An 18,329-nucleotide genomic window follows, 5' to 3' on the forward strand; every position below is an offset into this window, starting at 1 on the left:
AATATGGTTTCCGCACATTCGTGTATCGTAAACTTGTGCTACCGGTTGCACACAGATCTCAATTGTCTTTTTTTGAAAACTCAGATTTAAGTGCGTGCCCTCGCTTTGTCGTACGATGTTCAATCTGTGTTGCCGGAAGGAGTCACGTGGCCGGAATCAAGTTGAGGTTGTCCTGTTGAAAAATCCTGAAGAACCTTGCTTAAGCGCTAGAGCTCTGAATGTCTGAGGTAATTATTTCCCCAAAAGGATGATTTTTCAGCCAGATGGTACGTTTAGCGAGGAACATGCTGGCGCTGACTTTAACGCATTGTTTACCTTTTCCGCACATTGCTTACGCAAGGGAAACCAGCGCCAAGAAACGTCCGCGTTACAGAGACTGTGCTGCAGGAGTAAATTTTAAAGGTGTGAGCTTCACTAACGTTCTGATCAAAACGACTTGGTGATTTGGCTTATAGCCTGCCATTTACAACAAAAATTGTGAATAACGTTCTGCCACCCAAACCCATGATATTACACGATGATATAAGGTAAAAACGGCGTGACTTTATATTTGACAGCTTTAGCGTTGTTGTCGCTTCGTCCTCGCCCAACATTTTGTAACCATGGTAGACTCAAGGAGTGTGCGATGAGGTGTTAATAATGATACATAAACCTAAAACGGAGGACAGAACATGACAAGGAAATGGAGCCTAAATCCCTCATTAACAACACTGCGCATGCGCGCCAAGCACTCACTATATTATTGAATTTAGGAACTTTAGTTTTTTTTTTTTTTTTTTTTTTTTTTTTTTACACAGAAGGGTCGAACTTTCACTGAAACACTTCTAAACGAAACTGGCACACTTCAAATACTGTAGTTCTTTAATTCAATAAAGTAGCGACTGCATGGCGCGCATGCGCAGTCTTGTCGACAAAGGACTTAGGCTGTGTCTCAGTAAAATTTGCAAGTCCGCGCTCATTCTGTCCACTACTTTCCTCTATGTCTCGTCTTTTGCGCGGCTTACGGTTTATGTTCAAGGTAGGCTCATGTCTCCTAATGTTGGGAACTATAATAATTTCTTGCCGAAAAACAACGCTAGGCGTGTAGCTCACTTACCACAAGCTAGAAAGCAAGTTTGTCCGGTCGATATACTCGCCCCACATGCAGGCCTCTCCGCCCAACACCCGATGCTTCTCCTTGCGACTGCCTGCGGTACACGGACACCCATAATTACCGCACAGTTATTGTCTTCGCGATCTCACGGGTAAGATCTCACGTCCTCGCAGCTAGATCCAGCTGCGGAATTACGCTTCTTGCAAACAATTAAAACAGTTCTGCTTTATTGTGGAGCCAGTATAGCAAGGTTGTAGCGCTGTCATCAGGTTCACATTACTCGATAAATTCCAATTAAAATAGATGGGGATGGTTTGTATGGGTCCGCTGTCTATACCTTCACTTGGAGCATGAGAAAGAGGACCGCGTTGGATTACTTTCGACCTCCCTGGGTCCTTAACATGACTGACATATTATAAAGCACGTGGGTGTATTCGCGCTTTGCGAAAAATGCTGCCAGCGTGAAGAGCTTAGGGTAACTGGTAGTCTGCCGTCTGTTCTAAATAAATATTTGCCCACGCAAAACGACCGACACAGGAACAAACCGAAGAAGACTGCCGTCACAACCACGGCGAAAAGGTTGCAAATAACGGCTCAAAAGATTGTGAATTTCCTAACACGTTATGGCTCAGAGGGAATAAATTAGATTTGTTGTTTAGTGACAGTGATGATTTGGTGAAATCAGTTATGGCGACGCCAGGAATACGTGATCATGAGGTCGTATGTGCAGCAGTACTATGCAAAAAATTTGAGATTGTCGAGAAATGCCCTATAAAGATTTTTATTTTTGACAGGGTAATTATGAGGACCTAAATAAAAAGTTAGAATTATTCCAGCCCGTATATCTGGAACATAGCAGTCAGTGCAGTGAAGAAAATTTATGTTCAGGGGTAACCTGCTCTCTCTGATCGCAAAATATATTTCCTCTAGGGTAGCATCGTCTAGGTAGAACACATAAACCGTGGATTAATAAAGGGCTGCGTCTGTTCATTACAATGAAAGCAGGGGTATACAAGACTTTCAAGAAAGCGCCAAGCCAAAACTTGTATGATAGGCTCAGAGCTCTAATTAAAAACTTTAAGCAGAAATTAAGAACAGCAATATAAACATACTTATCGGCCCTAGCGGATAAAATGAGATATAACTCCAAGGAATTATGGCGATATGTTAAAAGTAACAAAAAAGACAATGTTGGCGTTCTTGCTCTTAGGCACGAAGGGAAGTTATTGATGATACTGAAAAGGCTGATTACTTCAATGAATATTTTCATCCTGTTTTCACAGCATGCAGACATACACGAGTACGTGAATTATACGAACAGTTACTTCAAATGGATGAAATTGTTGGGAATGAAGCTGGACTGAAGCTTTTGAACAATAATAACAACGGTAACACAGGAATCTATAGAAACACACATTTAAAGCAACCGCATTATCAGTCTACGAAACGCAACAATTAAAAAAATCAGACCATATCAAACTCGTATAAATGCATTCAAGTTTCCATTCTTTCCACGCTCAATTTCAGATTGCAATTTACTCCTGGATGAGGTAGTATCAGCGCTTAACTTTTCGCCTGCCATCGAGAACATTGTTTGAACCTCTTTTACCTTACATGTATTGTACTTCAATGCGAAATTGAGTAACAGATTTTTTGCTCTGTGTGTCTTTTACACTTGGCATTGAATGTTTCCGTCCTGTGTTAAAATGACAGTTTGAATTACTGAACAAACTGGTTGTATGTTTTCGCTTACGTGTTTCTGTGTTTTTTTTTTAATATATGTTTGCGGTCACTCCCCCCCTAACAATAATTCTCAATGGACGCTTTAGATGATTGGAATAAATAAATAAAGGCAAAATAGGTCCGTGAGACTCTATAAGCCGTGCTACATCATGAAAAAATATATCAGCGATACCTCCGTGATTCTGCACAATGCGAGAAAGAATTTCTTGGGCGGCTTATTTGCACGGGATTTCATTGCTTTCTCTATCTCCTTTTTCCCTTTTTATGTATGTGTGTACATTGCGTGTCTGTAAATCGGTGACATGAATAAAATCAGTCAATAGTTTGCACCCTTTCCCTCTTCTTCATTTTCTTCCTGTGTCTGTATTTTAGCGCAGCAAGTCGACATTCAGAAAAGCCATGCGCCAACTAACCCAACAAGAAGCCTTTGTAAACACACCCACTAAGTTCAAACTCTCCGAATATGTTTTCTTGATGGTGGGATGAGAACACGTTGCAGTGTACTCCGGAACTACGTATTAAAGTTTAGTCAGAAAGTCATCAAGTTAAAGCAACGCTTCCTTTAGAGGAGGCAATGGTTAAGCATAGGCTATGACACACTTCCTCATTCATGGCTCCCATTTAATTTCGACCGCTTCAAACTTTACAGCGCAGTGACAGTACTACAGGTAGTAGTATTAGCAGTTGGCGCCAATAGAGGAGAGTCGGCATGGCAACCATCAGGAGGGTTTTCGTGATAAGTCAGGGGACGAGGAGCCCTATTGTAGCGCGAGGAATGTCTGGCGATAGCGGATAAATGCGTGCAAAGGGTAGTATTATAGGTATATCTCACTTTTACGACGCCTTAAGTTAAGCATCCTTTATTCAGCTTGGCGTCGTTGTTGTAGCAGTAGTGAAAAAACATTCATGCATATCGCTGCCATATCAGTAACCTCAGTAACCGTGAAATGACATGACAGCGGCATCTGGCACTGAATTTCATGTTACACAGAGCTAATCATCCTTTGAGATTTATGTTTTTGCTTCAAGGTGCTCTCCGTCCGCGCACAATACGGGTTTGTTTTATTATGCTTACACCTCTCAGTGCAGCCGTGGTCAGTAGGCAGCCCTGCGCCGTTGGGCTCATAGATGGTATTGTAACCCACGAGGTTACAATAACACAAATAAGATATAAATGAGAAATAACGCGCGATCACTTGTACTGGATATCACACTTTTACGCAATACTCTTTTTTCTTCTAAGTGGGGCATTTCATCTCACCGGGGAATGCCCTGGGGTCACAGGCGTAGTAGTGAGTCCAGTCCTTGAGGTGCTCGTAGTGGTCGACGTACCAGCAGCTGGACACCACTACCTCGTATCCGCTCCGGGTAATGGAAGCGGCATATTCGGGCCAGTCACTCGAGTGACCGAAGTCTCGCTGCTTCCAAATCTGCACCACCGTGGCGTTGGGCGACGCCTGCACAAGCGAAACGAACCTCTAACACGCCGTTGCAGCTGAATGGCACACATTTTCGTACTTGCAATAGTGCGCTAAGCTTTAGATTGCAAGCCGCAAGGTGTGTCGCTTTTCATGCGTTCTTTCTTTGTGTCTTATTATTTTTAGTGCGGCCATGACAGATGCGATTCGCTGCGTATTGTGAACGTGTAGGCTGACGTGCACTCTATCGCCTCAGGGAAATAATATTTAATTTTATGGAAGAGTGGGCATGTTTAATTTGGTTGGGCTCTTTAAGAAAGTGCACCTCTAGTTGTGTCGAAAGCGGCGTCGTTTTCGTTGATTACGTTCAGCGCTATTTTAATTTCAGTAGCGGCACTGCATTAAAGACACTACTTAAATGATAGCGGAAGAGTCCACGATTGTTCATGTTAGGTTGGAGAATGCGAGCTAATTTCACTTTTTAGTGACGCTAACTTTGATGGCGCTGAAAACGTACTAAGTGCCGAGGTTAACGCGGCTTCAACACCCAGCACGTTCGAGCGCAGTGGAACAGAGCAAAGTGGTCACCCAACATTTAAAGCTTAAAACAACGAAGACAAGCATCGGAAGAAGAGTTTGTTCAGGAGATGCTACAAGCAGAAGAGAAAGTGCTGTCCCCCGCTATTCGTATGATGATAATGAGCAGGTATGGAAAAGGGGAAGGGTGGGAACATATTTAGGGGTTGAAACTTTGCAAATAGCGGAAGAAAACGATAAATAATGCAGCAAAGTACTGCTATTTATAGTGTGATCCAAAAGGTGTGAAGAATGTTCACAACGGCAGTACCTTAGAAAACTTATCAGAAATAGCAAGTTGTGAGTACCGAAGGCGTCTGTACCTAAAATTCCAAGCTACTTAGCGGAGCATTCCCTAAGCGTGTTACAATCTGACAAGGAGGGCGGCTTTGCCGTTCTTCCAAAGGACATGCTTAACAAAAAAGCGGATCAAGTCATTTCAAAGTTTTCCTATGTAATAATAACTCGTCATTGTCTACACTAAAAGCACGAGCAAAAATACTGCGAACAGCTGAACCTTGGTGATGTTTTAATGTCTATGAAAAAATGTAAGAAAAACTCGTTAGAAGTAATTTTAGCACAAAAATGCACAACGTGATGTTCCACTGAAAGGTATTGTCTCAAAAAATTACCCTTGGCAAAACTAAGTCGCGTCATGCATACAAGAGAAACTAAATCTTGGACTATCAAGGATCCGTTCCTTATAAATAACTCGCTACAAATATATTTTCTTTTTAAGATCAGGCCTCGAAAATAGCAAGTCTAGGTGGTTCTGTCCTTTGTCTGGGCGATTCTGTCGATGACACCCACGAGCCGCCGGTGCTTTTGCATTTGCGAACACGATGTCGATCTGTCGGCTATTGTACGTATTTCCTAAATGTAAACAACAATTAGTTCTATTTTTGGTATCGTGTTCAACGTCCCAAAGCGATTGAGGCTATGAGAGACGCCATAGTGGAGGACTCCAGAAATTTCGACCATATGGGGTTGTTTAACTTGCACTCACATAACACAGCACACGTGCGCCTTGCCTTTTGGCTCCAGTGAAAAGTGGTCGCCGTGGCGGGAATTGGATCCCGCATCTTTGCGCACAGTAGTCGAGTACCCAAACCCCTGCACCAACCCGGCGGGTAAATTTAAACAACACTTTGGTTCATTGCAATGAACGCTGATCTGAATAGCGGTACGAGCAGTTTTGTTTCTCTTCCATCGCCGCAAAGAGACATAACTTTGTGTGTACAATAGTAGGCTTATAAAAAATGGGCTGATACCTTTACACCGTTGTCAATGGGGTCTTGCCAGATGATGACCTTCACTCGGCTCTGGGCCAAGCTGTCGAGCGTGCGCCTCACGTAATATTGCTCTACATCACTCGTGGACCTCAGGCGGTGAGTCGACTGGAAGCTTTGGATCTCAGGACTGGACTGCCTGCGATCAGCAGGGCAGCGAGCGGTTTTATGATGAAAGCGCTGGCCAAATTACCGCCTTCTCACAGGTGCTTATTTAAGTAAGGGAGAAGAATGGAAGATGTTATGTAGACTTCACACCGACAACAATTGGAAGACCGGTTCTCACCCAAGGGGATTTCGAAAGCAAAGCGAAGTCACGTAGCGCAAAGAAAAAAAAAAAACGTTTCGATAGCGTTCAGTCTGACAATGGCCTTCTAAAGTGCACTCCTGTACACGTACCGCATGCTCCCGATGAGATATCGAATGCACTTTCCACTTGCTACTCACAACGGCCTCGTGCCGTGTCCCAACTTGAAATTTAATAGAAGTCTTCGGTGTACTTCAGTAAAATGGGAGTCATTAAAATGACGTGTTACTTAAAGACCCATAAAAGCAATTTACGAAAATGAGAAAACTCGCATGAGCATTAAAAATGCCTTCAATCGTCAAGGACAGCAAACATCTTTACGATACGTTTATTAGCCTTTATTAGCTGAATAGCGTCAGAAATAACTGGCCACCCATAGTGTTCCGCATATAACCAGTATAGTCCCGAGCATCTTGTGTCTAAAAGCAGCTCTAATATGAGACGAAGGAGAAAGGGGACACGGCGCATAGAGTCACCTATCTACTGCTTCTCGCGTTAGAGTTCTGGCCACAAAATCATGCATCTACCAGCCAAACTTTCCACCTTGGTAAATACCGAGGACTTCGACGTAACTACAAGGGCGGCAGAGGAGCAACCTTTCTTCAGGTGCTTCTTAATGTGATTTGAGCCTTAGAAATAAGGTGATCCTTCCGCCATCAGAGTGAATTGTTGCAGCAATCAGTGCACCTACAAAATTGCCGTCTCTTGGAAACTTCAAGCGCAGGTTGTTCACAATGCTTATTATACTCTACCACGATTCCGACAATCCTGTTTCTTGTTCGAATATCAGCGAAGCTTTTGCCGGTAGTTTAGTTCAAACATAGAGCCGAAAGTACCAGGGTGTACTTTAGAACAGTGCAGGTTGTTCACAATGAAATGCTAACCAGAGCTGAATATATTTTTCAAAATTATACATGAAGACCGCTACAAATAGATCTATGCAGACGAAAATGATAACTGTAACGCTAAGAAAAACAACAAAGGGTTACTGAAATGAGGAGGTAATATTGAACTTCGACAGAATATATAACGTGGGAAGCCCAGTTTTGATGTATAGGCAGAATACGCAGCGGTACAACCTTGCGTGTCAGGCTGTCACTTGCACCACGGCGTATTATAGGCATAAGGGGCGATCAGTAGAAAAAAATAATTGGCAGACAGCATACACATCCTGACAGGCGCTGGTCGAGATGGCGTATCTGTATCAAATCGGCCAGCCTTTTCTTAATACAGTCTGACCACTTTCGTTTCGTACCAGCAGTAGTAGTACACCTCGTCCATGCCGAGGTGTAGGTAGGGGTCCTTGAACACTTGCGCCACCTGGGAGAGGAGCCTCTGCACCAGGCTGTAGGTGAGGTTTTTGGACGGGTCGAGCATCTCAAATGCCGCGTGATAACCGAGGCTAGGGCTGCCCCTGATGCCATCGCCGTAGCAGGGCGTCAGCGCATCTGCGTCACAAATACGAGAAATAAAACGAAGGTGAAATTGATTCGAGACATTACATGACTCGAGACATCATCTGCTGGCTCAATAGCCAATGTTTCTGCAGCGAGGGAAGAACGAAGATATAAAATAATAATAATAATAATAATAATAATAATAATAATAATAATAATAATAATAATAATAATAATAATAATAATAATAATAATAATAATAATAATAATAATAATAATAATAATAATAATAATAATAATAATAAATTTATTATTATTATTAAAAGTTATAATAATGGGTGCGTTCCAATTATTAGACGTCTAGTAAGACTGCTTCGTAGACGTCTACGTAGACGTCTACAGGTTCGCGTATTGGAACGCGTCTACCTGTCTACGCCTGGCGTCACCTCGCGGCATAAAGGTTGAACTAAAACGTTTGAATAATTATTATAACGCTGTTTTCTTTAAAGATTTACGACAATACAGGTGAAAATCACGTTTTTAACGGTTTGCCGATTTTTTGCAGCAACAATATTACATGTGTAATCGCCACAACGTAGATAGACTATTAATAGGTTAACTTGTAGCAGACCGACTTCTCACGCAATGAGCCCGCTCACGAATTGACGGAAGAGAACGTTAGTCCGTTTTTCCTTTTTTATTACTGATGCTGAAGTGTACATGCTTCTCAGATGTCTCATTCACACAGCTGTAATAATGAAAACACGCAAAATACTGTAAACTTGAGGGGATTACAGACGAAAGGTAATAACCGGCTACAGCAAACGAAAAAATTCATGCCGTTACACCTGTTGTCTGAAGTCACTAGACGAGGAAACCAAAGACAACTCGTTTTAATAATGTACAGGCACAAAAAAATCAATGCGCAACAAGTCGGCATCGTCAGGCGAGTTCGTTCTTCCCAGATTAACTGAAAATCCGCGGAAGAGTTTGACACGGTTGCTACAGCAAAATAGAAACACACACGTGCGCCGTACAGCAGCCGTCCTGACTCCCGGCGAGGTGCCCAGAAAGCGACGAGTTCGTCGATAACATCATGACTGCAGAAACTCGTCAAGTTAAAAAAGAAGACCAACAGCATCCAACGCACGCTTTCCTCTCAGAGCGCGGTACAAGAATCTGCAGTGCTATGAATCTCACGACCATAAAGACAGCTAAATTAGCCTCTAGCTAGCGCATACATTGACGTAACAACTCACGTTTGAATGATCGTTCATATGCATACTCCGGCGTTCGCAAAGAGCACGACCACCGTACAGCTACTGCAATCACCGCAAGCACGACTCGCTCAGCACGAACCGCGCTCTGTCTGCCATGTTTAGACAGCAAAGTAGTCTGCATCGATGTTGACTTCGGCGAAGCCGTCTTCGCGAGACTGCTTTGCGAGAATTGGAACGCGTCCCAAGATGGCGGCTGCTCGCGTAGCCGTCTAAGTAGACGTCTACGAGGGGGTATTGGAACGCACCCAATAATAATAATACCTGGTTGTCAGGAAAGGGAAGGTGCATACCTAAACGGAGCAATGAAGTTTGGCGGAAGCACTGAGCTAGAATTTTATTTTCTACAGCACGTTGCGTGCAACTTGAACCAAGTAATAAAACAAAAATGGTGCAACACGGCTGGTTGTAGCCAACGATATGCATTTCCCGCCATGTGGCGGTCGCAAGAGCCTTTTGATTCTGTCTATTAGATTATTGCCTAAGACTAGTAGGGCATTTTATATAGTAGTAGAAGCGTGTGAAAAGTCTACCTACCTCACATGAACGCACGTACGCACGGCAATGTATCTAGCACGTCGTCTTGTGGTCTTAGTGGGGAAGTTTGAGATTAACAAATCCCGCGAAATATGAGACAAACCACGAGATTACGTCTTTGCGTTACCGTTCTGTAGCCCTGCCGAACGGGATTGGAACAAACCAAGCGTGCGCGCTCAAATACTCGAAGCAAGCGACAGAGTCTTTGGTCATATAATAGTTTTAAATACGCCTCAGCGTATACTTCCGGAATGTGAAGATCGATGTAGCCTCTGTTCTATTCATTTACAGTATTGTACAGCCCGTCGAAGCCTCTTCCGGCCACGGTCAGCGCACGCGTTTCTTTTGTTCAAAACGCAGTTGGGAGCGCTTCATTACAACAGCGCATGAGTGTAGGGACGTGGCATTTTACGTATTTCATGCGTGTTCTTTAAAAGCCAGAATAAAGGACCATGCAGGAGGAATTATTTCTAAATCTATTGGATCGGCATATTAGGTACTCCTCTGCCGCCTAAAGGAACGCACTTAGGCCTCAATGTCAGGACATTTTAAAATTGCGCAATTATATTCAATTATTATTATGAGCGGCATATGAAAAGTATGTTGAGAAAATGCAAGTGACGGCAAATAATGTGTTTCTGGGTTACTTCAGCCATGGTCTCTTTGCATTTTTTCTTTCCATGTTTCGTGAAGCATCCCATGTACCTCTACGGAGCCCTTACAATCCAATTAACACGCCGTGTACCAAAATTGCATGAATCTGAATAAAAAAACCAAATGTCTAAAAAACTACAATTTTATAATATATTTTATTTAGTCGGCTCCTTCTTCACATATGAAATGAAGAACAACGCAGCATGAATGCAAAACAGAACAGAAAGACAAAACAGAACAAAACAGAAAGACAGCAGAAGAGTTGTGTTGTGTTGTGTTGTGTTGGGTTTTATGGCGCATAAGCAACTAAGGCTATTATGCGCCAAGAGCAAGGTTAAAATGTGTAATGTTCGGAAAAGTGAAAACAAATGTGTTGAAATGACCACAACTTTTTGATCATAAACTGCCCATGCTGGTAACAAGAAATGGCAGCGGTTCGGAATGTTGGCCGCTCTCTTGCTGCATCACATGATGTCCCTTGACTATTTCCTCATTTGAATCAGCATTGTTTAACTCACATTTATGCACTGTTACTCCAGAGAAATTAAGGCACCGAAGCTTTTGAACACTGGCAACTTTGTCGAAATAGCAAACATGGTCAATGCTGCTCAGAAATATAACGGCGAAGCAGGAAATATATGGTTCCTGTACAAGAATACTGTGGGTGCACCATATACAGTAGCAGCAGTGTGCCATCAAACAGCCTATCTGTGTTGTAAAATGTCTGGGCTTACTCGACACCATCATGCGAATTTGATAACGCTTTATTTTGCCTAGACGAATGTATTCAATTTTTTGTTCCTTTCCCCACACCATACCCGATGGAATGACTCAGTGTTACCTGTTTATATTGATAGGTGCAAGATGTGTGTTATTGTTGCATTCTGCCACTCTGCTTCAACCTGAACAAGGTTATGTAGTACAGAATAAAGAAATAGCACGTGTAACACGTGCTCGATGCTCTCCAGGATGAAGGCACATCACTCGCCCGTTACCCTGAGCGTTACGCTACGCGCTAATTTCCTCATTTGTTCAAGTACTGGCGTACTAGTTGGATGCTCAGGGAACAGATAGCCATAAAGACTAGCGAAATCTCGGAGAAGATAGGAGCATTTTCTTATGGGAACGAGTAAAGGGTGAATATAAATGGGGACAAAGAGCCATTGGGGTAAAGGACTTTGGAATATTTTGTCCGTTAAGAGTTTCTTAACATAAAATGAAGTTGCACAGCACTAAGGCGCTTCTCCTGCAAAAGATCAACTGCAGCGCCCCTTCATTGCGCCTGCACTGTCCTCATAAGGGAGCACTTTCTTTAAGTGCATGGCCTTCAGGAAAATATGCCTTCAAGTATAGTTCAGTCAAAAATAGGGAATATGTGTGTCAAACTATATAGATTCGCTCTTCACAAAATTAAAGGTTCCTGCACGTACCAGTTTTTAACAAAATTTTAACTCCTTTCGCATGCTTATTTAAGGACTTGGTGCTGTGGTGTGGTCTGTCTTCGTTCCAAGTGCCTACAGTCACAACGAGTTTAGGTCGGAATATGACTCCCGTTGCGATCAGTGTATCACATCGCATACATTTAGCCCCCTAAACTATGCCAGGCCTTGGACAGCATCCCCTTCGTATTAATGAGTGCGATGGAAGACATGATGCTTCATTTTTATTCCCTGCGTTTATAGTGCACGTTGCAAATATCGTAGCTACCGAGCGACCACACAAGGTGCTCAGGCCCTAAACGCGGAACATCTCCTCTTCGTGCACCATTACTTAAACGGAAGCGATGCACAGTGCTTATGTTTTTTTTCTCTGTTCTCTATGAAAGCCCATGACACTATCGCTCAGCTGCCCATGCGGGCAGGAAACGTAAACAAGTTCGGATCTCTCAGAGCTCTCACCAATGTCGGATTTTTATAAGCTCTGGTTGGTCTTGAGAACTACGATTCGGCATAGTCACCAAAGGCAGTTGACTTAACTCTGTTAGCAATTAACGGCGAATCAAATTTGCCACGTTCTCGCCTTTCAACTCATGCTACGTCAGTAGATGAAGCCTCAGCGTAAACCGCTCTCTATGGTATTTCTAACCCTTATTGGTTATAAGAAGCATTCAACGTGCTGTTTCTTCCCAGCCTCTCTACCTAAGACTGCAGAAAACTGTAGGCTATCAGACGAATGCCAACACACGCATTCATTTGGACCCCATATGCACACATCGCACTCCGACAGTCCTGTAAACTTTCTATCGGCTTATCCTTGTTGAAACGTGTATCGTATCTGCACCGTACAAAGAGTAGAAATCCGGTAGACCCACCAGGAAAAGCTTTCCCCAACGCCTGTGTGTGCCCGGGCGTGTCGATTTCCGGGATGACACGGATCCCACGTAGCCGGGCGTATTCTATTACGCTACGGATATCCTCTGCAGAGTAGACATGATGCTGGGAGTACGCGCCCATCTAGGGAAGATGAATAAAGCGAAAATGATTAAACGGCATATGTGCCGCTCAGAAGCCCTCTAGCATAATGTCTGGAAGAACTGACAGTAAATCGAATAGCACTCGAAATTAAGTAGGCACGCCGTACTGTGAATTGATGCTGTGCGTTGCATTGTGTAGAGTCAGTGCGGCCTACCTCAATATATCTGCCTTTTATAGTACGTGACTACCATAATGTCCTACTGGTATTTTTTGATACTCGCATTAACTGCTCATAATGAGCTGGTCACATGGAAGGTTGGAAGTTCTCTTTTTTTACCGGGCTTCTACACACACACAAGGGCTTCATTATTACGATGAGATTGTTTCACAAGGCGCAGGATGTACCCAAAGAATATGGAATAAATTTGAAATTTGAAAAGTTGAAATGCGTTGAATATCTAACATCTGGAAGTACGTCAGCGTGATGTACGCGTGTCTATGTAATATACATAAACGTAATGTTTTCGAGTTGCTAATTGAAAGATGACTGAGTTCAGGAGCTAATAAGCATGCATATCTGCAAGCCGCTGAACCAGATGCATGTTAGACATCTGCCTTTACCTGAGTAATGTTTGGAAACGCAGCCATGTAAAAAGGCCACGATTGATCATCCACCAAATGCCAGTGCAGAACGTTGAACTTGTTGTACGCCATGGCGTCCTGCGCAAAAACAACAAAAGCGCTGATAAATTGAGTATTTGTTACGCACGCGTTGCTCATGCACTAGCTATTTAAGCTCAACAAACTGTTCCCGTCCTTTTCTTAGAATCCAATCTCTCGTCTTTTGGCGCACAAATCTTTTCTATGAAATAACACGCCAAAACGGAAAGAGAATACAAGGGGGGATTTGATGGTCACATTTTTGGCATCAGCGGCATTTTCCTCACTCCTCACTCACGCCTACTAAACGGCTGCACAGTTGGCGTCGCTTGTGCACATATTCATTGTATGTATGTATGTATGTATGTATGTATGTATGTATGTATGTATGTATGTATGTATGTATGTATGTATGTATGTATGTATGTATGTATGTATGTATGTATGTATGTATGTATGTATGTATGTATGTATGTATGTATGTATGTATGTATGTATGTGTATGTATGTGTATGTATGTGTATGTATGTATGTATGTATGTATGTATGTATGTATATATGTATATATGTATGTATGTATGTATGTATGTATGTATGTATGTATGTATGTATGTATGTATGTATGTATGTATGTATGTATGTATGTATGTATGTATGTATGTATGTGTGTATGTATGTGTGTGTATATGTATGTATGTATGTATGTATGTATGTATGTACGTATATATGTATGTATGTATGTATGTATGTATGTATGTATGTATGTATGTATGTATGTATGTATGTATGTATGTATGTATGTATGTATGTATGTATGTATGTATGTATGTATGTATGTATGTATGTATGTATGTATGTATGTATGTATGTATGTATGTATGAGAGGCATCATTCGTGGCTGCTAACGGCGGCTCTTCAAACTCGTGCCACATATGCATTAAATAGGAACCTCCTCAATCCCCGGTCGAAAATTTTGTTATTCCCATGGGCCAAACACAGTGGTTAAAGAAGAGGAAAAAGACCGGCTGCATTGTATGGACAACAAGAGTGTAATACGCGGAATAGTTTTCTACTAGCCTAATTCGTAACCGTGGTTTACGTTCACTCGAACGGAGCCTTGCTTTGTCACGGAATACCCCTGGATAACACTGCACTGCACGAGCCCCGCAAACGTTTTCCGCTCACAGCTTCTGCTCTGACCTCAAACTAGAGTCCGTGGAATGCGGCCGTGCCCGTGAGCACCTGTAAGCTCACCAGATTTTGCTTGATGACCGCCAAAGGGAGAAAGTGTCGAGCGCTGTCCACCAGAATCCCACGGTAAGAGAAACGCGGGAAGTCGTGCACCTCGCCGCAGTTGACCACAGCCTGCGCGCGAAGCGCGATTTGGCGCTGATTGGTGAAGCACATTCGCCAGCGCACTAGGTAATGTTTATACGCATATGCACTTGAGAGTTTCGCTAATGCACTTCCCGTATATAGGAGATGTGATTTTAGGCTAATCAACGAGATTAAAAATGCAGGTAAAGAGAATGAGAACAAGAACCATTATTCAAATCAATGAAATATTTATTTCAGTATACTTCATGAAGGAGAGCCAGTCGGGTTCAACTATGAGAATCTGCAGTGAAACATGTCACAACAAAAGAGAAGATTTTTCAATTTTCAACAAATCTGCACCAAGCCGGCTGTAGATAAGTGATGGAAAATTTTAAATTTCAAGATCTATGAGCGTATCATGACCTTTTTGCTGTAGTACCCCTTTTCTAAGCAGAGTATTACCCTTTTTAAGTAGTGTAAAACCTACTCTATTTTTCGTCATTGCCGCCATCCATTCAATTTGTACGACGGCTTCAGTGCCCTATTTACACGTTGCATAGGTACAGGAATTGCGTCACCTAAATATTGTGCTGCTATAGAAGGGGAGGATTCCACAACTTGAGTGTTTAACGCAACCGTCGCTGTCATCCATCACCACTATTTACGGGAATAAATTCTTAGTTACAGGGAGTGCGCATGTGAGATAAATGAACTTGAAAACGTGCCTTTCTGCGCCGACCATGCTAAAGAAAGGTTCGAAATTCTACCATCATTCTGGCCATTGACTACCAGATGTCACACGCCCGCCGGTCACGTGCCCAACGAAGGGGAAAATATCTCATGCGCTAGTCTCCTTTTCCTCTCGCGAAGAGTTCCCTTGCTCTGTCTGGAAAACGTCATAAAGTAACTGGAATTGTGTTCCACAACACTGCATAGAAAGAAAAATATCTGTTGGCCGCTCGAGCAGTATCACTGCTTCGTACATAGGTTCCAGTTAAAGAGGATAGAAGGTGGCTACGAAAGTTTGTGTCGATATAATAGGTTGAACTACTCCGATATGAAATATGGGGTACAAATGCTGCAGATGGAGCTAAGAAGCAACAAAATAAGTCGATCGAACCGGAACCGCGAAATGTAAGCGCGACAATTGGCAAATCCCAATACTATTTGCTTGCAGATATCAATTACATTTTTAAGAAGTCAGTGCGTAACACAAGGGGCTCCTTAAAAAGGAAAATATTGGCAAAGCACATGACAAATTTAACGCTATGGAACTCACAGAACAAGAGGGACAGAAGGAAGGCTAAGAGAAATACCCCAAAAGATAAAAATCTGAAGTTTCTCAATAGTCTTGAACCTCCTACTAAGCCTTGTACATGGCAACAAATGCGTGAATTATTTAAGGGAAAATTACTATGAACTCGTGAATTCTGTTTTGGATAAAAATTACGGATAATAGTCGCTTAGGTAAGCTTGATCACTGAATAAGGCAAAAGATTTCTGCAGAGCACAATTCGAAACCAGTTCTATAGCAATCCATTGATCGACCATAGGGACCAAGAAAAGCTAGGCGCTATTTCCATGAAATAAATTTTTAAATAAAGGTTAGGATCCCTGCATTAGACACCTTGTATTCCTTAAAACGAACTTTAGCTTCCTGCTCCATTGCGCATTAAGAGTGATTTCCCATATGGGTGCCTAAAATTTTTCTATCCAATGCACTCGGGTTTATTTATTGTACCCTGATGATGCGACCTACAGTTGAGCCCCCGTTTTCTGGTATGTGCGCGCGCTAGCTGCCTAGCACGTTTATTACGTTAAGTTTGGGGGACAAGAGAACAGCGACTACCCTAATTATTTTGAAGTTTCACCACTTTTGACATATTTCCATTGTCCGTAGCATATTCGACATAAATGCCGTAAAAAAAATCGTCCGCACAAGGGAAGCAAGGTATCAAATTGCGTTCTATTGTACGCTTCTTGCAGTAAATACTACCGCAACAGGAAGCGAACGAATGAAGCGGTTATTGGGGTGGAGGCAGTTTAGGCCGCGTGTCTCTGCACATCGCACAGGGCATTTTCTTTAACCGGATGGAGTTCTTAAAATTGCTAACGATTAACTATTAGAATGCCTCCAGGATATAAGAAAGAAGCCATTTTTTCACTACTACAATGAGGGCGCATTCATGCAAGTGAATACTTCGACATTTCGGCAGCAACATTTTGGATGAGCGCGCGTATGAATGCAGAAGAGGGACTCACGTAGCGCTGATAGGGCTGCGCCTGCACCATTTGGCTGAAGGTCTCCAGGCCTGTGCACGCAAAAATAAAATTAGTAGGCACCACCTATGTCTCCTAGGAGTTCACGGCTGCTGTGTCATCCACATCATGAGATTTTAGGAAAACTGATTACGTGGTGGGAAATAATTTGGAACAATAATCTTTTTAAAAGAAACTTAAACGTTTCACCATCATCATCATCATCATCATCAGCCTGACTATACCCATTGCAGGGCGAAGGCCTCTCCCATATTTCTCCAATTAACCCGATTCTGTGCTAGCTGCATCCACTTGACCCCTGCAAAATTCTTAACCTCATCCGCCCAACTAACTTTCTGTCGCCCCCTGCTATGCTTTCCTTCCCTTGGAATCCAGTTTGTTACCCTAAGCGACCATCGGTTATCCTCTCTTCGTACTACATGTCCTGCCCATGCCCATTTCTTCTTCTTAATTTCCACTAGAATGTCAGTAACTTGAGTTATTTCTCTGACCCACTCTGCACGCTTCCTATCTCTTAATGTTACCCCTACTGTTTTTCGTTCTATAGCCCTCTGCGTTGCCCTCAGCTTAAGCAGAACCCTCTCGGTTAGCCTCCACGTTTTAGCCCCATAGGTGAGTACAGGTAAGATGCAACTGTTGTATACTTTCCTCTTCAGCGATACCGGTAAAGTGCTAGTAATCTGCGAGTGCTTGCCAAATGCGCTCCATCCCAATCTTATTCTTTAAACGTTTAAACGTTTCGTTCACTGCCAATTCACCAGGTCGAAAGCGTTCGTCATACTTTCGATATTTCAGCACAAAAGCGAGTTTGAAGTCAGGGTATGAAAAAAGGTACTCCACCTACAGGACAAAATGAAAATTTGTAAACATCGTGTCCACTCGGTCACTGCCAAAATACGCTACTACTAATAAGAATCATTCTGTGAAAACGTGGTTTGTCGTAGTAGCCAAATCAAGTAGGCGCACAGCCACCTCATTTCTTACTCATTTGCTTTTTCTGCTTCACATTTTTGTCGCGGTGTCTTCGGCCAGATCTTTCTTTCGCCATCTTCTCTGTATCAGTCACAGGGAACAGAAGCACTTGCCTAGATGGCAGCTTGTACCGAACTGAGTAGTGCAGTGCATGGCATTATTATTTTTCATTCTCTTCTATCGCTACGTTTCGTCTAATTTTAAAGCTGGAAGTATAAAGAAATTGTGCTTTGATCTGTTTGGCAGGAAAACAAAGGCTCAATATTGTACTGGACATCAACCAATCAAACCCACAGCGTTGGCTCCGGTTACCACGTCATATTCTCTTGTGAAAAACGTGGTTATGTCATTAAGTACAATTTTGAGATAATATATAATTCGTAATGCCAATTCTA

At 42.6% G+C, this 18,329-nt stretch overlaps 1 pseudogene; it reads right to left on the bottom strand.

The window, feature by feature from the left end:
* Window positions 1–18,329, bottom strand: part of LOC146209272 (beta-hexosaminidase subunit beta-like) — a 51,466-nt pseudogene that overhangs the window by 7,613 nt on the left and 25,524 nt on the right.

Source organism: Amblyomma maculatum, chromosome 1 (assembly GCF_055883805.1).
Source record: "Amblyomma maculatum isolate TAMU_Amacu chromosome 1, ASM5588380v1, whole genome shotgun sequence".
NCBI classification, from domain to species: Eukaryota; Metazoa; Arthropoda; class Arachnida; order Ixodida; family Ixodidae; genus Amblyomma; species Amblyomma maculatum.